The sequence below is a fragment of the Callithrix jacchus genome, chromosome 17 (genome assembly GCF_049354715.1).
Source record: "Callithrix jacchus isolate 240 chromosome 17, calJac240_pri, whole genome shotgun sequence".
Classification (NCBI taxonomy): Eukaryota; Metazoa; Chordata; class Mammalia; order Primates; family Cebidae; genus Callithrix; species Callithrix jacchus.
This window is the reverse complement of record NC_133518.1, coordinates 16,455,952-16,478,748: the sequence shown is the minus strand read 5'-3', so window position 1 is coordinate 16,478,748 and position 22,797 is coordinate 16,455,952. Positions and strand designations below refer to the sequence as shown.

Below are 22,797 nucleotides of genomic sequence, written 5' to 3'. Positions count from 1 at the left end.
CTGCCCTCCTTGACTTCCCAGATGCTGGGATTACAGGTGTGTACCACTGTGCCTGGCCAAGAAATATTATTTTCTCACCTGTAAAAGTCCCTTGAATGGTTAATGTGCTGACCAGAGGAGCTCTATTGATGTTCTAGATGGCTTAGGTGAAGCTTCTTTTTGGTTAACTTGAAGAATTGCATCAAGTGTCATCGTCTCTTCTATCAACACCCTTCCATTTTTAAAAAAGTCAATACAATATTTGCCACCGTGATGCCTTTCTGTGCACACATCTGCTCTCTCACATGTCGCCTTCACCTCCCTCTCCCTCTCTTACTGGTGTGCAACCTGCCCATTTGCAAAGATTTATATTGCTGGGCCTCCTGCTGCAAAAATGATGCACTCACATCAGTTCAACGAACACTGGTCTTAAAGATTGTGTGTAAAGCGAATTTTTGCAGAGGATCCTATTTTCACATTAAATAATACATGCACCCTCTTTGGTTTTAATCTGTGTTTGGTTAGCATTGATTCACAGTACATTAGATTTTGTATTTCTCTCTCCACCACATTCAGTCTTTGATGAACTGTGAACACACTACTGATAGAAATCCTGGTGATTTCTTTTATTAAATAATGAATCCTTATCGGTAAATAATTCCAGCCTTACTATCATGTTCTAGTGATGGATCTTCATGTCAGAGCTCTGTGTGGGTGTGTAATATTTATCTTTTCTTCCCATTTCACTTTTGAGTCACTACCCCTTTAAACCCATGTGTGACAAGTATGGAGCACAGATCCTCTCTTCAGAGAGTGTTGTGGAGTGGCTGGGTACTGAACAGCAGTGAATGTTACCTAAGCCAGCCCTGACCAGTGAGGAATTGCAGTCATAGAAATTAGAGCTTCTCACTGGGGAACAGAAAATAATTCTGTTATTTCCAGAGCCTCTGAAGAGGCTCTTCCTGTTGTGCTGGGCTTAGATTGTAGCTGCTGGTCCCTTGCTTGCCGAGGAGGCACGCAGGAACTAGAAAGCACACTCTCCAGTGCTGGAGCTGGAAGAAATAACTGGATCTGACGCTCTCATTTCATAGACAAAGAAACTGAAACCCGAGAGATGTGCCCAGGGCCATGCTGCTAGTTAGGGGCAGTGGCACCGTAACACAGGGGTCTCTCTCCAGTTTACTGATTTTGGTTTTATTTCATGAAGTTTATGTCTGAGCAGTTTATCCTTTTGCAGAGGCAAGGTGGCTTTCTACAAAGTCTCTGAAGTCAGACAAGTCTGTGTTACAGTCTTTGCCCTACCTGTTACAAGTGTATATTCTTTCTAAGCACTGATTTCTTCATCTAAAAAATGAGGATAATATCCACCTTGTTGGATTGTTGCCCTAATTTGTGTTAACGTATATGAAGTGCCTGGAGCATACAAATTAAAACAGAGTGTTGTCAGTACTCTAGGTGTTGGGGGTGGACCAACTGCTACCTCTAATTTTAATGTAACTTGCACTTTCTTTAGCACTTGTTTGGCAACTAAGTCTTGCCTGTCTTTCCTACTTTGGGCTTTATGTAGATTCAGGCCCTGTAGGCCTATTTTGAGAAGTGAGTGGGTTTTTGTTTTGTTTTGTTTTGTTTTAGGACTTCTAGAAATTAAATAATCTGGTTCTAGCTACAGAAGCCTTGATTGTTAGAAGGAAATCTCTAGTCTCTGTAGGCTTTGAGGACCAGGATAAGTAGATTCTGCGTTCTGCTCTGAAAATTTCAAGGCAACTTCAGTTGTTTCACAAGAAAGAGAACCAAGTTGCATAGGAGGTGAGACATGCAAGCCCTAAGAGGGAATCCCTGGCCTGGTGGGGGTGGGGTAGCGTAGGGTAGCAAGGAAGAGGAGACCCTGCCTGAGCTCTTCTCCAGCTGAGATGAAAAATGCAAGGAGGTGATGGTTCTCAAATGCAGTAGTAGCTAAGGTGACTAGGAGAGAGGTGACTAATCAGGGTCTAGTCATTTCCTTGGGAGTGGGGCTGCCATGCTTCTGCTAATCTGCTGGATTTGAGCAGGCTAAAGTTAAATAGAGGCAGTTGCAGATAAAAGGCTGGGTACTGCATGTGTTCATGTGCATGTGTCGATGGTGGTTATTTTCAAGGTAAGCAAGAACAAGATTTGTGCAAATTGTCTCCCTCTTTGATACTTTTCCTAGGAAGAAGGAGTGACAAGTCACCTTGATGGGCCTGTAGGGAGTGAGGAGGAGAGTCGTCTATGGAATCTGAGAGCTTGCAGCTTGGTGGAGAAAAGAATGAAAAAGAAAGTGCCAGGGGGAGGCTGAGCTTGACTTCCTCTTCGTGCTGGTGTAGGGTTGAGGGTCACCAGCGGAACAGTGTGGGAAAGAGCTGGCTGGCTGGGCCTTGGTTCCTCCTTGTCCAGTGGATAAAGAGATGATCTCAGCTTCTTGTCCCATTGAATGGCCCCTTCTTTGCTATCACTAGAAAATGAAAAAGCAAGTGGAAGAGGGGGAAAATACTGCATTGGAGAGTAATGGAAAAAACAAGAAATGAAAGGTAGAAAAATAAAGGGAAGCACGCCCTCAGATCTTTGGCATTTTGTGGAGTGGCTCATACTGGAATTAGATTGAATTGAATATTATCCATGTGATGCATCTTTAAATTAATAATATGCTACTGATATTATACATTTTCCAGCCTAAAGGAACCATGCAATCATCTGTGATTGCCCTTCTCTCTTATAGAGGAGGAATTTCAGGTCCAGAGCAGCAAAGGGACCTGTGTGAGGTGAGGCTAACACAGCGAGGGAGGGCTGTGGTGAAACCACTGCCCCTCTCCATCCCTCCAGGTCCTTCCTCAGCGTTGTTTTGGTTCCAGGCATGCAAAACTCATCTGGTTTTTCTCTGTCTCTGTACCTCTGCTCATTTCTGTCAACCCTTTTATCGTAAGTGGAGGAGTCCTTTCAGCTGAGAGTAAAAGCAGGGCGATTGGAGTCAGGTGTAAAGCCAAGGAGAGGAGAGGTCATCTTTCTCCTTAGTGTTTGAAGTCAGAGCTGAGCTCTTCTCCAGCAAGATGTTGGTGACGTGGTTCCACATTAGTCAACAAATAGCAACAACGGGCCCTGATTCTACAGCCATGAAATGCACAGTTTTCGGTTTGATCTCCTGACTTGACTATTTTCAGCCTCTCTCTGTTTCTTGTTTCTCTCCTACCGCATCCATCCCACTCACTGTTGTCAGAACCTTCCTTCACTGTCCCGGTCACAATCACCTTTGGTGGCTCCCACTGCCGGTGGCTTAAAGTCAAATCTCTTAGTTCAGCAGTCAAGGTCCAGGAGAGATGAGTTTCACTCATCTTACAGCCACTGAGCTTATAATAAAATGTTTCTCTAAAAAACTCCAAGCAGCGGAGCCCAAAACAAATTCTGGTGAGGATCACCTTATACTTCAGTTAAAAAAAAAGAAAAACAAAACAAAACAAACTCCCAAAGCCAAGACTTTTGCTTTAACATTTAAGACAAAGTTGAAATAGACCACTCTGAGAGATACGATGCAGTCATGCTGCCAGTTACACCTTAGACATTCGTTTACGACTGATACAGTCCTACGTTTAAAATTAGAAACTGGCCCTCGCACACAAGCTGAGATTAGGCTGGTAAATTTATTTTATTTTCTAATGACTCATTTCCTTTTGATTTTTTGGTTTGTCTTTGGTCTTATGGTAGGAAAGCCTTGATGTTCCTTGTCTTTAAGAGGGAAAATCACCTTAAAAGCCCAAATAGTACTCCAGACATGGTGGCTCATGCCAGCAATTTGGGAGGGAAAGGCAGATGATTGTCTGAGCCTAGGAGTTTGAGACCAGCCTGGGAAACATGGCAAAACCCTGTCTCTACAGAAAAATACAGAAGTTAGCCAGGTGTGGTGGTGCATGCCTATTGTCCCAGCTACTCGGGAGGCTGAGGTGGGAGGATCTGTTGAGCCCCACTAGGTCAAGGTTGCAGTAACCATAATTGTACCACTGTACTGGGCAACAGAGTGACACCCTGTCCCCCACCCAGCAAAAAAAGAAGAGAGAGAGAGAGAGAGAGAGAGACAGAGAAAATCCAAATAGTTTCCTTTATGTAAATTAGGTCTCTAGGCTTGGTGCAATTGGGATCCATTAGTTAATGGCTTCATGATGATATCTCTTGTAAGTGATTTCTGAAAATTGTCAACAAATTGAATGATTCAAAACGGAGAAAGAGGCAACTATTTATATGTAAATATCATAGTCTCACTTCCAAGCCTGGACACTGGGAAAGTCTTTCATCGTGGGGAATGAGATACATTTTCACTTTGTACTGCTCAGCAAATGCCCCTATGTCTTCTATCCTAACTTTTCCAGGGATAAAAAGTATTTAAAAGTGAATGTAATTTCTTTTCTCTTTTTCCAGCCCTTCCCCCCAACAATAGCCTTAGGAGTCTGGCTGGTTTTGGTTACATGGAAAAATTGTGTAGTGGTGAAGTCTGGGCTTTCAGTGCACTCATCACCCAAGTAGTGTGCATTGTACCCAACAGCTGATTTTTTTTATTCCTCACCCCTTCTTTTATTGTTGACTTAATTTTCTTTTTCATTCTCTCACTCAGCGTTTCCCTAATATACTCCAGTCCGTCAGCAAGATTAAGCTTTAGAACTCTCTTAAACAGAACAAAATGGCCTTTCAAATTATTTGCCTTCCTTTCAAAACCCCCATTCTGTTTTGTTTAATACATATCTATTCTGCCATCAGTTCTTGAATTACAGCTTATTAGTCTTCATATACTATGTTCTTGCTTTGGGATAATCAAACAATCTGAGCCTTCACTGAAAGAAATGAGTTCCTGGCACATATAGATACATCTTGAGCTTCTAGAACATTAATTTAAGTCTAGAGAGGTAATGTGTATTGCTGACAGTTTAGGGCAAATTGGTCTTTCACAAACCACTCCTAGGAGCCTTGAGGATCTAGACCTTTGTTTTTGTAAGCAGTAAGTTATATTACGTTGGTCATAGGGCCTGTAATTTTGTTTCCTTGACAGTTACATGAGACAAATTCAAATCACTTCACTAATAAAAAAAACTAAACCAAAATGACAAATCTTGAAGATGATCTTCCACATACCCAAGGCAGCTGGGACTCCATATTGTTTTTATTTTAGCAACAATACTCAAGACAATGGTTCCTATCTTTGTTAACTCTTCCTAGTCTGTTTTTCTCCCATTACAGCTTCAGTTTTTAGTATATATGTTGGATGAATTAATGAGTAACTAAATGAATAAAAAGCTATTATTTCTTTCTTAGATGTAGTGACTGAGTCCTAGAAAAAGTAAGATTGTCCAAAGTCCCATACCAAGTCTTTGAACTCCTGAGCCTAATTCTCAGCTAAGGCAATGAAGATAGACCTGCAAAGTCATTCTCCTTATCCGTGCACTTGTATAAGATCCATTAGGATTGGTCAGCTTCTTAGAGAATTTTTAAATTGCGGATGCATTGTATACATGGTGAGGATCATGGTGTCGGATGGCTTGGTCTTTGAATCTTGACTCTAACCCTCACTTGCTGTGAGAACGTGGACCAGTCATTCAAATTTTATAATCCTCATCTGTAAAATGAGAATAATAATATCTCCTTTATATGATTAAATGAGTAAATGTGAGTGATTACTATTATTATTGTAAGTATTATGATATAGCTGTCTAATTATTCTTGAGTTTAAGAAGAGCACTCAGTAAGCTGTTATATTGAAATCATGTATAAAGAGATGATATCATAGTACTCAAATGACAAGTTTTCTCTAGATTCTTAATGTGCTGTGATGGGATCAGAGTATTTATTTATAACTGTAGGTTGAAATAGACTTGGGGGTAGAAAGGAAGAACAGAGGCTATTTACTAAGACAGTATTGAAACAGGGAATTCTTTTTCTGTTTTGATAGTTAGATTCTCTACTGGCATATTTTGGTTGTCTATATTAGGAATTTATTTCTGGCATGCTAGTCTCTACTCATTCAGATATTTCTTCCTCTGCATTGTGATGCTGGAATAGAAAGTGTGTCAAATGTCTTTGTGACTGGGACAGAATCTAAAATGAATCCCAAGCTGTCTGTATAGTTTTTTCCTACTTGGAATCAGGATAATCAGTCAGCTCAAGGGGAAAATAAAAATAGTCAAAATGGTTGTTTGGCCTTTTTTAGGGGTAGCAATGTTGTGCGATTTTTAAAAAACCTCTTGGGAGTCTATTTCTTCAGTGTTTTGTAGATGAGTCATAGTCACCCCATGACTGTTTTCTATAGTGAGAATGACTAACAGATACAGTTTCAAATGTCAGAGTCCACCATGGAGATTACTGAGAAGGATATACCAAACTCAGGTACACTCGGAGCAAGGCCAGATCATAGTGCCCTCTGAAATGAAATAAACAGAATTAGCACAAAATACAAGAGATATGTCTCTTGCGGAAATAACCCAACCACGCAGATGGTTTATTTATTATTGGTGGGTAATCAGTGGCATCTACCAGAACTCTCTAAAGAAGACCAATACGAGATAGTCACTAATATAAGATTCAAATGCCATACCATCTGAGATGGTAATTCTCACCATCTGTATAGTTCATCCACTATTAAACATTTTTCTTAGAAGCAGACTAATCGTAATGGATCTTATACAAGTACATGGATAATAAGAGTGACTTCGCAGGTCTATCTTTGGTGCTTTAGCAGAGAATTAGGCCCAGGAGTTCAAAGATTTGGTTAGGGGCTTTGGACAAGATGCCCCTGATATAAGTAAGACAGGCTATGAGTTGAGTATTATAACATGTCTAGAGTAACACCCTAAGAGAAGATGGGAGCTGCACAGAGACTAGATGAAGTCTCCAATATTTTTTGTTTGTTTTTGAGATAGAGTTTCACTTTTGTTGCCCAACCTGGAGTGCAATGGCACAATCCTGGCTCATGGCAATCATCTCCAGAGTGCAATGGCACCATCCTGGCTCATGGCAATCATCTCCGGAGTGCAATGGCACCATCCTGGCTCATGGCAATCATCTCCGGAGTGCAATGGCACCATCCTGGCTCATGGCAATCATCTCCGGAGTGCAATGGCACCATCCTGGCTCATGGCAATCATCTCCGGAGTGCAATGACACCATCCTGGCTCATGGCAATCATCTCCGGAGTGCAATGGCACAATCCTGGCTCATGGCAATCATCTCCGGAGTGCAATGGCACAATCCTGGCTCATGGCAATCTCCACCTCCCAGGTTCAAGCGATTGTCCTGCCTCAGCCTCCTGAGTAGCTGGGATTACAGGCATGTGCCACCAGGCCTGGCTAATTTTTCTGTATTTTTTAGTAGAGATGGGGGTGTCTCCGTGTTGGTCAGGCTGGTCTCGAACTCCTGACCTCAGGTGATCCGCCCACCTTGGTGTCTCAAAGTGCTGGAATTACAGGCATGAGTCACCATGTCCGGCCTAGTCTCCATCTTTTACCAAAATAATTTGCCAGTTTCTTCACTACTAGGGAAACAGAGGGAACAAGACCCTCTTTTTGAAGGACACAACAATTCTAGTAACCTGCAAGTTGTCCTTGGGTGGAATTTGGAAGCATTCTTTTGTCTCTGGTGCAGCCTGAATGGCACATTTCATCAAACTGTCTGTCCAACCCCATTAATCCCGATATTGTGCTCACAGGTTATCTTTGACCACTCATTTGGTTTTCACACTATCCCACTATTAGGAAGAAAATAGCCTGGACCACACTTAAAAGCATCTTCTATTATATGTGGCTATATTGGCATCTAGCTAACAAACCAGTCTCTTGGGACCTGGGGAGCATGGCTAGATTTTTCAGAGCTGGATCACTCTTGATAGAACTGGTAAAATCAAGTTTCTGTATCTAATTAGTCCAATCAGCTTGTGAGACAATTGTGACCCTGTAAAGCCCTACATAAGAAGCTAGTTCTGGTGTTTCTCTCTCCTCTTACTTGCTTCTCTTTTCAATATAATCTTTACTGAAATACCATCTGGTTTTGTCTTAACATGATTCCTGAGAAGTGACATAAATGGAAAATTTTAGTTCAATTGGTTTAAGAAACCTTTTATCAATGTGATTTTGTCTAATTAATGAAATGCATCATGGTGATCAATCCAGGCAAATACGCTGCTCTTGAAGCAGACATGGTTTGGGAGTTGTCTTTTTTCACTTTCTTGGCCACTCCCAATCTTGCTTTAATCCATCTAATTGCCCAACTGCATGGTCTCTGGGATTATGAAGCTAATATCCTGCCATGTACAGTAAGTTTTGGGTGAGCTTTGCCTCATTCTCAAATGATGGGAGTCATGGACCCTGCCCTCTTTCTTCCTGAGCACACTTCCTGTTACTGAGTAAATTCCTGTTACTTCCTGTAGTAACACTCCTCTCCCTCAGGTGACCACTACCTGAGTGGTGGCATAGATCACAGATATCCTCTAGACCAGAAAGTATGTCAGACTCCTTCCTAACCAGCTTCTTAATATGATAGATGGACCAATACAGCATGAAGGATAATAAGTTGTGGGCATTCTAAACAAGGTTCTGGAATGAACCTCAGAGCACATGGAATCAGTCATTCCTATCCATCCTGCGGGTTGCGCAGGGAGTAAGGGAGCCTGAGAGTGGGAAAATGCCATGTTATTTATCCTGGGAAAATAGCAGTTTAGTGTGAAGGCAAAGCACTGGACTGGGAGTCAGGGAATCCAGTCACAGAACTACTTTTAACAGAGTCACCTTGGGCAAGTGGCTACACCTCTCTGGGTCTCAGTTTCCATTCTCATAAACTGAATGGATTAGTGTAGATGATTTCTATTAAATGCTTATTGAATGAAGAGTGGAGGAAAAGTGGCCTGAAAGAAAGGGAAGTAAGAAATAATTGATCTCAGAAACCTAAGAATACAGAGACTAGATTAACTTGGCTATAAGGTGAAATGTAAGACCATAAGCCTGGATAAATTATTAGGAGCATGTAGATGAGGGAAAAATTCAACCCTGTTACAAAGAGGGCTGAAACTCCGGAGTCTGAAATCCTATCTCTAATGTGCTCTGTGTGCAGGCAGTTTCATATTTCTGAATCCTCCTTCATCTAGAAAATAGAGAGATTGTGATAATTTATATGCAAGTATGAACAGTATATTATTTACAGAACCACCAGAGATTAAGATGCCTTCTGTTCAGGCTGTGACTCCATAATCTCTGGCAGTTTGAAACGAGGAGGCAGGGGAGGATGTGTGTGGCAGGCAAAGGATGTCATGCTCATGTGTTGGTGTACTGTCTGTCTGTGTTTATGAAGAGACTGCTCTCGTGTAGAAGCAGCTCAGGGTCTTATCTATCACCTGCTTGTAATGAAGGAACAATGGTATAGCTTCATAGTGAGCAATGGAAAACCTGAGCTTCATGAATATTTAATAGTCACTTTGTGTGTTATATTGGGTTATGCTCACATGACGGCTAAAATTCCCAAAGGCAGCACAGAGCAGGACGAAATGCTATGAACTGAGAGGAGGGACTGGACTCTGTCTCTTATACAGCCACAGATTTGCCAGCTGACTTTGGGCAAGTCACTCAATATCTCTGGGTTTTAACTACTTCAACTGTAAAACACCATAGGGAAAAGAGGATGCTAGGGTGATTTCTGAGATTTCCTCTAGTTATAAGATGGGACTCCATGAGCCCTGAATTCAAATGATATTCCTAAGATACTTATAACAGCCCTGTTCAAAGGATAAGCCCCTGACTGAATAAATACATCCACCTGCCTGTATTCAAGTTTCCTCAGTCCTTCCAATATGACCTCCCACCAGCCAGGTAGGCACATCAGTCTGCACATATGTCATTTCTGTTCACACCTCCAGCATTTGCGTATTCTGGTCCCCTTTCTAAAATAGCTTTATCTCTCATTTATCCACCTCAAAAATATTATATACCGTTCAAGATACTGTCCAACTATAATTTCCTCGGTGGAGGTGAAGAGTTCCCTGGTCTTTCCTTGGAGGCTCCCTCATAATATGTTACAGCATGTGTGATGCTGCATACATAATTAGTGGGGTTTACATCTGTGTGACTTTCAGATGACTGGTGACTTGAGGCAGGGATTATGTCTCATATCCAGTGCCTAGCTACCCATGCTTGTCATAAAACAAGTGCTTATCATAATGTTTCTTCAATAAATTGCAAAGATGGTGGTTTTAGAATCATGATTTACTGATTTTGTTTCCCTAAATATGCCAACCTTTAGGCTAGGCCCCACATTATAGGCATATTAACCTACTGGGAATCCTTGCCCCTGCAGAGGTTGAAGAAGACTTCTTGTAGAAGCTTCTGGGGGCCAATTTTAAAACCACTGATCTTGGACCCCATTGTTTTAATTATTGGTGAACTTACTGGAAACCTGGTTATGCTTCTGTAGGTCAGAACCATTACAAACCTCACATCAGCATGGCTGGATTTCATCTGAGGGAGGAAATGGAAAGTAAACTTTCTGTCTGAATTAATTGGAGAATTAGGGACCAGGAATGGCACGTTACTTTGAACAATGTGTTTTCGTGGGGGTGAAGTGCTATTGGCATTTTGGGCAGGACATTTTTATTCGGCAGCATTGTTCTGTCTAGTGCAGGATATTTTATATTCCAGATCCCAGTCCACCAAAAGCCAGTAGTAACATCCCTCTCCCTCAGTGTCTGTGACGATACAAAATGCCTCTTAGTGAGGTGGCATTGCTCCAGTTGAGAACCATTAATTTAGAAGAAACCAGGAGGCCTCTCCTACTGTAAGTGGCATTTTCTGGATTTACAAATTTAGATCCAAGCTCTTCTTAACTTTAAAGTCGTTGATTTAGCTGTCAACCTGGTTCAGGATGGGGTATCAACAACTTGCGAGTAATTTCTGACTGGGAAGGACTAAAAGGATGGAAAATCCATCTCTTTCCTTTGGACAAACTTTATGGTTAACAAGGAGCTTTAACGAATGCCATTTCATTGGCCCTATTTCTAATGTGAGGGGCAACATCTATTGCCCCTGTTTTAAAGGCAAGGAAGTTCAGTCTTAAAGCAATGAATGGTGCTGTGCCAAGTCTCACAGGTAGCACATTACAAAGCTGAGTCTGGAAACCAGATCCTCTGACTCCTAGGCCATCCCACTCCCCACAGAGTATCTGGAAAACCACAGAGGAAGGAGTAGAGTTATGCATTCTGTAATTGGCTTTGGTGCTGATGGGGTATGTAGCTAGTTTAATAAGCCAGAAACTAGAGCTAAAGAATAAACATATATATTTGGCTACTGTCAGAGCATTCTCAGCTAGCTAGACAGACCATATTATGAGCTAAAAGCTCATTTGCATATTTAGTACCTTGAACTCCACAGTGAAATAAATGGGTACTGTGGTGTACTGTATTTATGACTGATTTGTCAACATAGGATAAATGAGAAGGAAATAAATTTCACAACATGATTTTGAGTTTTAGTCTTAACCTTGACCCAAGCCTACCTCCAGGAAATGGCACTCTGGGAGCTCTCCCTCGCTACAGTAAAAGCTGTCTAGATTGTTACATTGAGTCAAAAACCTAGAGGCAGAAATTAGAAAACACTACTGAGCACTGAAGATGTGGTGGGCTGACTTTTGTAGCATTAGATGGTGCTGGATTGATTGATCCTGCACTAGCACCATCTATTTCTGGTGGTGTGGCTGGCTACACATTCTGGGAAGAGGCAGCAGAGTGGTCTTCACCACATGCAGCAGCCTGTGGAGCACCAACATTCAATGCTGAACCACATAAACAATTGGTCAATGACATCAATTGCAAAAGCACAAGAGCCATCTTACAGAAAGACAACATAGATTCTCATACACGGACCTGAGGTTCTATTCACTATCTTGATTGCTCTTCTAGTAAAAAATGGAGGTAAAATAGAAATTCTCCAGAGAACTGGCTGGTATGTTAGATAGCTATAAATGGCACTTATCAGTTGTCTATATTTCAGATTTGTGGTTTTTATAGAGGCAGTGAAGCATGGTGGCACAAACTTGTTACCTGTGTGAATTTGGGCAGGTAGTTGAACTACTTTAATATCCGGGTTTCTCATCTGTAAAATGGCAATGATAATATTACCAGCTTTATAAGGTCATAGTAATTGTAAATAAGTATTGGCTATCATTATCATTATTGTTACCAGGTAAAGTACCAGCATGAAATTCAGAGCTTCTGATAAGTAATAATGTAAAAATATGAATCTTGATTTATGTTTAATGTTTTGGGCTTAAGGAGGCAAATAATGGATTGTTCAAGCTCTTGGTCATATTTCATCGAACCATAGAATGTTATAGCTTGCAGGATGTTGTACGCTATTCAATCCAAATATCTTCTTTTAGGGTTGAGGATTAGATTAAAGAGTTAAATCCTTGCCCAAATTCTTGCAACAAAGACACTGAGGTTTTGAATCTTTTTCTCTAGCTCCTAGTTCCACCCCTGACATTTCTACCTGCTGACCATCCTTGATCAGTAGTTCTTTCACCAGTAGTTATTTTCACAAAGGAAAATAATCTGAACTCCAAACACACCCTCTTTCCTACTCCCTTTTATCTTTGATAGAAGTTTGGTGAAAGAGGTTAAACTCATCGACTAAACACATTTTCATGACTAATGAAATGATACATGATGTTAAAAAATGCAAAAAGTACATTCTATAATTGGCTGAGAGAGAGGAGACTCAAGTCATATACCTCTGACATTAACTCAGGTGACTGTTCCCAGCGCCAATTTCTCTCTAAAGTGAGAGAGTTCAGTTATGTGATTGTTATAAAATATTTGCATAAAAGTATGTTGTATAATCTATAACAAACAATTAAGCCTTTCCATTCTGAAGATATTTTCATCATCAGAATGTTTAAACACCTGGGTGCAATTGTCTTTTAGTTACTGATTTTTTTTAAAAAACATGGAAAAAATTCTAAAAAGAAGAGACAGTGAGAACCAGCTTGATTATTTGTTGTTCATTGGGTTGGAATATTTTGCCTTTGGCAAAGAAGAATCAGTTAATTCTAGGCATTTGCTGATTGACTTATAGAATAGAATGAACTGTTTTTCTTTCATTTTTGTCGGTAATCACCAGTTAAAACTCTTAAAGGGAAGCCTTATTATTCCCAGAAAATGATAATATTCTGTAAACCATCAGACTGTGATGTCGCTAGTTCTCCTCTAATTAATATATATGCTTTCATTCTAAGCTAAGCTGCCTCTGAATTTAGGAAAAACAGAAATTGCCTGCCACTATCATGAAGGCCAACCCCATATTTTCTCAAGGACATGACAAATATCTCTTTAAGGTAAAAGTGGAAGAGAACACATAACTCCATTTAAGCTTTGAGTTTCTAAAGTTGCCTCATCACAGTGAAATGCAAGGGCCTTGGGCTGATGTATCCTTTGTTTTCTGGGTGAAGAAGCAAGACACAATTCTCAGGAGTAGTCTGTCTTGGCCATCACTATTTATGCCCTCAAAAGGGCTAAAAGTGTGGCTATTAGGGTAAGATTTGAAATACTGTGTTTGCCTCCTGTTTTATTTGCTAAAGGAACATGCCATAGGGAATACTGAATTCTTGGTAGAGAGGGTTGGCTAGATGAGTGTATGGCATGAATCAACCCAGAACAATGTTCTGAATTCAACAAATATTTCTTGAGCATTCATGTGTTCCAGACATTCTTGATCACAGCATTTTTGTGTCAATATAGGACATTCTTCAACTATGTTATTGATTAAATGGATGATTGTATGCTATAAGGATGAGTTTCAAAGCTACATTGTCAGTTCTCTTTATCTCTTGGGGTATACAATGAGAGAAATTCTTTAAGCTACAGACAGAGAAGCACTCTTTTCAGCTCTAAGGTAAAGGCATTTTCCCCTTTCCAAAATCCAGGTCCTTCCAAGAAGTAAACAAGTCCAATGATGTGAATAAATCATGATGCCCAGCAAAATATGTTTATTGTTAAAGCTAGCATCATCTACTAGAAGCCAGAGTTAACAGCTTCACTTATTTTTCCTTCAGTAATGTAGTTCCACATGCACAAAGGCTTGAGGACAGCACGCTTGACCAGAAACAGAGGCTAAGTGTGTGTCTCAACTACTTATCTGGCAGAGCATCTTACAAGGTACCATCTATAACTTTGTTAATTTTTAACAAAAGTAAACTAGATTTCTGGAACTGGAGATAGAATCTAACGCCCTTGGTCATACTCAGCTTGACTCTCAGGTGCTTTGTTCATGAATGAATGAATAAATAAAGTGATTTCATTGAGTTTTCAAGATGATAACAACCTAATAAATACAGTGAAGAATCACCTGATGGAATAGCTTCATTTCCAGGCTTATTTTCTCCAATGTCTGAGCACTGTGTTAATCTTTGTGTTATAAGAGAAAAGTATTTAAGTATCACAATGGTGAGCCATTATGGAAGGTATGGCTGCATCTGAAAAGCACTTTTACTTGAGTCATAAATAGCATACATGGATCAAAGTGCAGGAGTAGATAATACATGCCAGGTTTGGGAGTAAATGTTAGCTAGATGCATAAGGGTCTCCTAATGATCCCAACAGATTTTAACTTAGGGAATGAATAAAGACTTATTATTTAAGGTTAGAATCCCTAATGTAAACTCAATAATTCAGTCAAGTTAATGACCTTCACTTTTAATTTGGCTTAATCGATGCATAAAATAGAATTATTCTTGTTCTGACTGATTTATGAGAATGGATAGAAGCTCATTTCAATTTGTAATTAGTAAGAATATATTTTTAAAATTATCCCTCTCACCCACTCATACTGAGGAATATCTATAATGCTTGCTCTCTTGTTATTTCTAAAGTCCTATTACCAGTTAATAGAACCTAGCCAACCACAAATTTCAATAACCAATCTTTTTCTTCACCATTCCACTTTTCAGTGAAATAAATGACAATAAAGGCAAAAATACAGTCTTATCAGGATTAAAATCATTCAGAAATGTGTTCAGCCTAAACTACCCTATTTGTACGTTGACCGCACCATATCTATATAAAATAATAGACCACTGCAGATTCAGTCATTCTCCTTATAAAGTACTTTCATATACCTACACTTAGAGTTTCACCATAGTCCTTTGAGATAGTTATGGCGATTCTCATCAACATTTTACAGATGAAGAAATGGACCTCTAGAGGGTCTTATAATGTCACCAAGTAGTAAGTGGCGCCTATGCTACTGACTCCAAGTCTTATATTATTTCCATGTTTGTCATACTATGATTACTAAGACAAAATAAACACACACTTTCAGATTATATCTAAGTCAAAATTCAGGAAACCAGTAAACCTCATTCATGGAATATTTTACTTTACAGGAACATAGAATTCACAGGAAGCAAATTCCAGAGGCTACCAGCTCCTTATGTAAGATGTGCACACTCCTTGGTAGCCTAATTGTCCTAGGTATCTTTGGGCTGCTGGTGATGTATTAGGCATAAGTGGCTTTTTCTGCCTTTCTTGAAAGAGGCTTCAAAGAAAAGTAGGTCCTTAATTCTTCCAAGTTCTTAGTGCTTGGTTGCTGTGAGGGTGTTTTTAGTACTGTCTACAGCAGCAGTACAAGAGAACTTTCTTAAATGATAAAAATTTTCTGATATCTGCTCTATCCAATATAGTAGTCATTAGCCATATAGAGTTACTGAGCACTTGAAATATGACTGGTGTGACTGAGGGACTAACTTTTTAATTTTTAAGAGATTAATTAAAATTTAAACATAAATAGCTACATGTGGCTAGGAACTACCATATTGGACAGAGTAGTTTCAGACAGTTTAAGGTTCTGGTTCACAGGGCCCAGCAATAACATTCTTGACAGATCACCTAGTGAAGGTACAATAGAAGTTATGTATTTAATTACAAGAAGTTATGTATTTAATTATACCTTAATTGGCTCTAGAAAAGGTTTGGAGCAGAATATTGGCATTGTCAATAAGAAGGCATATGGGAATTTTTAAATAAGGGATAACAAATGGGGAGAATATGTTTGGTAAATATTAAGAGATGAGAGAGAAAAACAGTGCCATTTGTATTGAATTTGAATTTCTAAATGCTATGATTTGGAGCAGGATGGAACTATCAATTAAATACCAAAATCTAATTAATGAAGATGAGACTTTACTATGAGCTGGAATGAGAAGAAAGAGGAAATGAACAGAACATGAGGTTCTGCTGTATGTTAAGGTGAACTAGAACTCTAAGACCATCCTTAATGGAGCTACCTACTTGACAGAATTGTGATGATTCAGTAAAATGATTGATGGAATAACTTAGCATAGTGCCTCATATATGGTAAGCATTTCACAGATATTAGCACTTTTAATGATCTTTATCTATAAAAATCTTATGTCTTATTAGGGCCTTTTCCAAGTCCCTGTGAGAACATGGGCAGCTGCTTAAGGTAAACAATTTTGGGATTTTTTTTTTTTTGGAATAGGGCATAGAAGAGGAGATATAGATAACATAGGGCAAGTAAAGAAATGCCACATGACCATACCCATTTGTGAATTGCTGCTACAGAGAAAACTGTTACTGAGGAAGGTTTGTCATGTCTCCCAGGTATGTTAGGTTAGACAACACTGGAATAGTAGGACCAGAGGGGAAAGAGCTGGACGACGAAGGAGCTGGAAGAAAGGTAAGAGGAATGCTTGTATGTTAAGTGTTAGTATTTTTGGTATGTTCTTTAATATAGTTCACTCATGCTGATGTTTTGTCAAAGGTAATCAAAGAAGGCAGTATGGAAGAGTATTTCAGACACCATGATATAGTCGGAAAAGTCCTGGCCCTGGAATCAAGTCAACTGAGTTCTAATTTTTCCAACATGTGACTTAGACTAATGGTTTTCTTTCTTGTAAAGCAATGGTGCTAAATGATATTCAAAGCTATTCTAGTCCTAAAATTCAATAGTATAATTCTAAATATGAAAGTGCCTATGAACTCTGGTTCTCCAGACTTCCTGAAGCCCTGCTACTCTTTTAGAAAAGCCTGCTGATTTAGTTTTCTAACTTGTTTCCATAGTTTTGGAGCTGAAGTTGTGTGAACAGTGGTATCTCAAGCAGCATGCAAAAGCAGTTGGGAGGGTGGGAGTGCGTGACTGTGAGTGGGTGAATGCATTAAAGAGAAAAGGGTTGGAAGAGAGGAGAGTGTGTGAAAGAGAAAAGCAGGCCTCCCTCCTTTGTCATTCTCCTGCTAGAATCCCCAAGAACAGCTATTCAGAGCCAAATACCAAAATGAAGGCATGAAAATGGCTTGGACTTTGAGTTAAACAGATCTGATTTTGAATCCAATCTCTGGAATCAAGTTTCAGTTTCCTTCTCTGTGTGATACTAATGGTTAGCAGCTATTGTGAAGTTTAAATGAAATATTATTACCGAGCAGATAGAGGTGTTCAGTACAAACTAGGCCTCTCCAAATTTGGTCAATCCTTTCCCCCATCTTACCCACAAAAGACTAGCTAAAGAAGCAAACACACAGGGCTACTTAGCGATCTTTATGAGCATGTAAATAACATGCGGTGGGGTAAGAAGGGTTCTCAGAAGAGGAAAAAACTATAACCATGAAGCCCCTTCCCTTTGTGTAGCCTAGCAATTCTCTGATTCTTGAAGGCTACGGAAATGTTTATTATCAAAAGAGCATCCTTGGCTGCGTTTCAACACTCTACCGACAGGAAGACTCACTGCTCAGGTAGAGGAAGTAGAACGAAGAAGCTCCCGAAGTTAGCAAAGCTGGATCCTGAAGTGACACCCGCTTCCTCCTCTTCCACCCAGAAAAGCCGGGAACCTTTTCCCAAGCGGAGCCCCGGGGAAGCAGAAAGCCGGGAAAGGCAAAGCCCCTTTACTTGTTTTTCTAGGTCGGTTGCTTAGAATCCTTTACGTGGTTCCAACGCACTTTATGCTCGAAGGGAATGCGGGCCCCGGCCGTATTAGCAGCCAGCCTCCGAGAACTTTCAGCACCGTGGACAGCGCCATCCACTGTGCTCAGCCCCAGGCGGAGAACTACCTTGCCTCCGGCGCTCTCCTATACCCTGTACCTATGGGGAGGCAGGTTGTCTTCCTGCGGACCTTGGGCAACTCGGGCCAGTGACATCCCCGGACACTCAGGCGAGGATCCCTTCGCCAGAGCCAATTCCTGTGAGTCTTTCCGCTCAAAACCTCAAGGAAGGGAGCCTCACACAGGTGGGGAGATGAGGAGTGCCAGGAACAGGCACGAGCCCTGCTGCTCTAGCCTTTCGGCATCTCTTCTCAGCCTTTGCTTTGCTCACTCTTCAATGGCAATATAAAATACTCATTTAGGGAGGGGGCAGGGTGACACAGGAGAGAGAAGGAGGGCGGGGGCTGCATCCCGCGTTACCACGCTGCCCTAGCCTGGCCCTCTAGCATTCGAGGGGAGCCGGTGTGCATTGGGGTGGGGAAGAGAGGAGATGGAGGGGTGAAGCCGTGCAGGAGAGCTCCCCTTGCTGGGGCTGCCGGCTCTGGGCAGGGAGCTTCCCTTCCCTGGACACCGCTCCCGTCACGTCCTCCTTGCCGCCCCCGGGCGAGTCACCGCTCTCCGGGGACGGACGCCCCTCGGGGCGCCACCGGCCTGGTCTGGGCGCCGGGCTCGGCGGGAGTCCCTTTGAGGAGTTTGCTCCCAGGTAAAAGGGCAGACGTTGCTCCCGACCTCCCCACGGACTGCAGCCGGAAAAGCATCTCGGCTTCATGGGCTCAGTCGGAGGCGGAGAATGGAGCTGCCCGTGCAGGGTGCGCGCCAAGGCGGGGGACAGGACGGGCCCGGCGTCTGCCGAGAGACCCGGGCTGCCCGGACGCAGCTCGCAGCTCCCCCTCTGCCTCCCGCGCTGGCCCCCGCCCCGCCCGGCAGTTCCCGCGAGGCAGAGCCCGGTGTCCCCAGACCGCGGGCGGTCGGGGCCTCATTCCGGGCCAGAGCTGGAAAGAGCCTGACCCAGCTCCTCCGTTCTTCCAGGGAACCCCTTCCCGGAGGGCGCCCTCGGCCTCCGCGCCATATTCATGGTCCCCCGCTCCCAGGGACTCCGGCTCCCTGAGTTATCCCGGAGAGGCGACCATCCGAGTTGCAGGGGTCCCGCTGGGGCGCGGGGGTCGCGGAGAGAGACAAACTGCGGCGAAGGGGGCCGTTCACTCACCGGGGTGGGGGCTGGAGGCGACCGGCTGGCTGCCGAGGCTGATGGCTGGCTGTCCGCACTTACAGCGCGGGGCTGTCTCTCCAGCTGGGATGGGAGGTGGTGGTGGCGGCAGAGGAAGGCAGGAGGCAGCCTCTGCTGCTGAACAGCTCCTCAGTTATTCAGATGGCGCCCCCACCGCCCGAACCCCTCCCGGTGCCTGCTAGTCCTCCCTCCAGCTCTCCTGTCTCCGCCTCTCTGGAGTCACGTGGGCTGCCCAACCCCTTACATATTGAGCCCAAGTCTGGCACCAGACCACCTCCCGCATGCCCTCCCTTCACCCTCCCCTGTGTCTGCCGCTCATAGCTCCTCGCTGGCTTGAGCCTCCAGGTGCGACCTCCAGTGCCTTATCTCAGGCTGAGATAAGGGTGGCTGAGGGGCCGGGAATAGGGGGCATTTCTCTGCCCTGGGAAAGCAGGGACCAGCAGGACTCCGCAGTGTCTGTTTGTTGGGAAGGCATCTGCAGCAGCTCAGCCCCTGCTAGACTGGGCTGTCCAGACCTCCTTCCTGCCCTCTGGAAGCTTCCCTCATCCTCTGCGGAGACTTTGTTGCTCTTAAACTTCCACATCCCTCAGCCCTACTGGAAAGAAAAAGAGAGAGGTTGATTTCTCCTCTCCTCCTAAAGACGACAAGACCCAGCTCCTTCTCCAAAGCTCAAGTAGGCTAAGCTTATCTTTGGGTTCACAACATCTTATGGGTGCAAAGATCATGAACTAGAGATTTGAAGATCCACTAGAATTCCAGTCTGTATGACCTTGGAGCCTTTCACTTTCTAGCTTTTCTTCTCTAGTCTGTGAAATAACCAGCTTGCAGCATTGTCATGAGAATGAGAAATCGTCATGTTCTTAGAATTGCCTAGCCTAGTGTTGGACACATATTTGGGGGCTCAATATAAAAGAATTCTTCTTCCCCCACCTCTGTTAAAATAAATTTCATAAAACAAGAAGGATGTGATGTATGTGAAAACAGTGAGAGCATCTTTTTAAACATGGAAGGAGGCATCTAAGTGGTCAGGCTAGACAAGTACTAAATGGAGACAAGAGAGAGATAAGGCTTATATTTTATATTGGCTCCTTTAAGATGAGTGTCCCAGAGCCAAGTTATGTCCCAAAAGGATTGGGACTGGATGGGACCAACCCAGGCATGCTTGGCCACATCACTGAATGAATTATTTAACAAGCATTGAGAAGATTGATTTGGATGAAAGTTGCCTACATAAATTCTTGCACTTTGGCCCAAGCCCTCAAAACACATGGGAGATAACAAAATGTAAGTCCCCTACCCTTGTAAATAAATTCACTGGGCTTGTGTCTGGGGAGAATACTGGCTGACTGACACTCCTTTGCTAGGGTGGAGCAGTTCAAATCTAGCTCTAGGTTGTGGGTCTGCCCTGGGATCTTCCCAGAAAGTTGATTGATCATTGCCAGGACAGTCTTGGTTAAGTCCACTCACTTCAAGCCCATTATTGCCTTTGATGAGCATGTAGGTCTGATAATGTCCCCATATGTTAAGCCTCTGAGTAGTTCTGCAGGATATGTCAGACCTCCTGGGATCACCAAGAAGCTGTGAGACATTGTAGAAAAAGTGTAAAGTTAAAAAATCAGAAATCTTAGTGCAGGCGCTGCCAGCTACTTATCATATGATCTTTCCCAAATCACTTAAATTCTCAGACTCCCATCTTTAGAATGGTAAAGGAATGTCTGTCTGCCTTCTATATAAGAGAGTTGTGATGTTTAGATGGGATAGTGCATGAGAAGTCACTGTAAAAGGTAAAGAGTAAACACATATGAGCTATCAATATGATGGACTGAGGAAAACCCTGAGTTTATTCTAGTCCGAATGAATTCAGAGGGTGATAAGATGGGAAGATGGGATTTGTCGTGGAATAGGCAGTTACTAAAATGTTGGTATGTTTTTCTAAGTCTGCATGTATGCTCGTAGCTCAGGGGAGGTAATTATTGGAGAACTGTGTTCTTTGTTTCACTCTTTACTGTGATAAATTTTCTCTGGCCTTTTATCTTTAGAATACTAGACACAATTACAATGGTTATGAATATTTACTATCTGACAGAAATTTGTGCCTATATTTCAGGACAGCAGGGTTTAGACTTTTCTGCCTTTGCTAGGTAAAATTGACTTGAGTTGGTAATTCAAAATGGCTTTTATTTCCAAGAAAAAATATTCAAATGCCAGGAGCAAATTCCAGACATTCATCAGCAGCTTGAATAATGATATGTGTTTCTAATCCAGTGCCACTAAACTTAACAAAATCCTCACACAAATCTGGAACTCCTGGAACCCCCCAAACCTTAAGCAGATTCCAATCCTATTTCCTGGTGTACTTCCCTTTAATATTCTTTGGAAATTGACAATCTGGACCTCTTTGTATTTAGGGAGACTAAAAGACCAGAAAGTGTCAACCATGCTTCTATATGTACCACTGAAAAAATTGTCTGGGCTAGGTAAAATGCTGCTTCTGACTCTTACCTACCTCTGTATTGTCATCAAGAAACATGAGAAAGGGAAAACTAAGCATGAAGTCATTTAACTTGATGATGCCTTTATGAGCAGTTACCCGGGCAAGTATAAATTTCAGAAATTTTGAAATTTTCTGAAAATTAATGTTAATGTTGAGTCCTAGTACCATCTAAATCAGAAAATTTTGGACAGTTTTACCAGAAATTGCTCTAGGACTCTGAATGTATATATTTTTCAAAGCAGTTTTAAATGTCCAAGGCAACTTTACCCAGTGAAGGGCAGAAGAGAAAGCTAAGGAAACAGATCTTGCATAGATTGCAGTAGAAAGTTATACCTTAGCAATGATTTCTTGTAAAGGTTTCCCTTGGGTCCTCCCTTACTTATAAGTTCTTGTCTTTTGGATGATGACTGTTGACTTTATCATAAGCCACTGCAAACACTTTCCAGCTGTAAGTAGAACATTAATGAACAAAGAAATCGAAATGCAGTAGACAAAAATCTAATTGTTTAGAGCCATGCACGGCAGCAACAACAGGTGAACATCTCAGTTCCAGAGTCCAACAATGATATTACAGAATGACTACTAACTAGATCTTTAAAGTACACATCCTTGTTTTCTTGGTCCAACAATTGGAATGTTGATTCATTTACTCAACCTATTCTAGACACTTAGGATACAGCCACGAACAATACAGAAGTTGTTCTGCTCTCCTTGAGCTTACAATCTAGAGCAGGGGTTCAGCCCATAAACAAGTGTGGAGATAAGTATCGTGATGGAAATACAACAGAGCAATATAATGGAGAGTAAGGGGACACCACTTTAGTTAAGTGGTAGAGAACTAACATAAGCAAGTGTGGGGCCCAGAGACAAAAGCGATCACTCTCCAGGGAAGCAGCAGAGCACTCTTATCTAGGGCCTTTTGCCAAAACAGGGTCATTAAAAGGGTAATCACTAAAATCCCTCATGACTGACCTGCTTGAACAATGGTGGTTAGGCCATGAGGGAATGGGCCAGATGCCTTAAAAACGATTCTCCGTTTTTTGTCTCATGATTCATGAAAATGAGTACCTGAGCTTTCTTCTA

At 41.9% G+C, this 22,797-nt stretch overlaps 1 protein-coding gene across 2 annotated transcripts in view; it reads right to left on the bottom strand.

Moving 5' to 3' along the window:
- SLC7A14 (solute carrier family 7 member 14) overlaps window positions 1-19,435 on the bottom strand; it is a 128,297-nt gene extending 108,862 nt beyond the window's left edge. For both annotated transcript variants that reach the window (XM_035278633.3, XM_002759388.7), the window contains exon 1: window positions 19,200-19,435. The gene's annotated coding sequence lies outside the window, so the exon portion shown is untranslated. The remainder of the gene's footprint in view (window positions 1-19,199) is intronic.
- Between the last annotated feature and the right edge of the window lie 3,362 nt (window positions 19,436-22,797).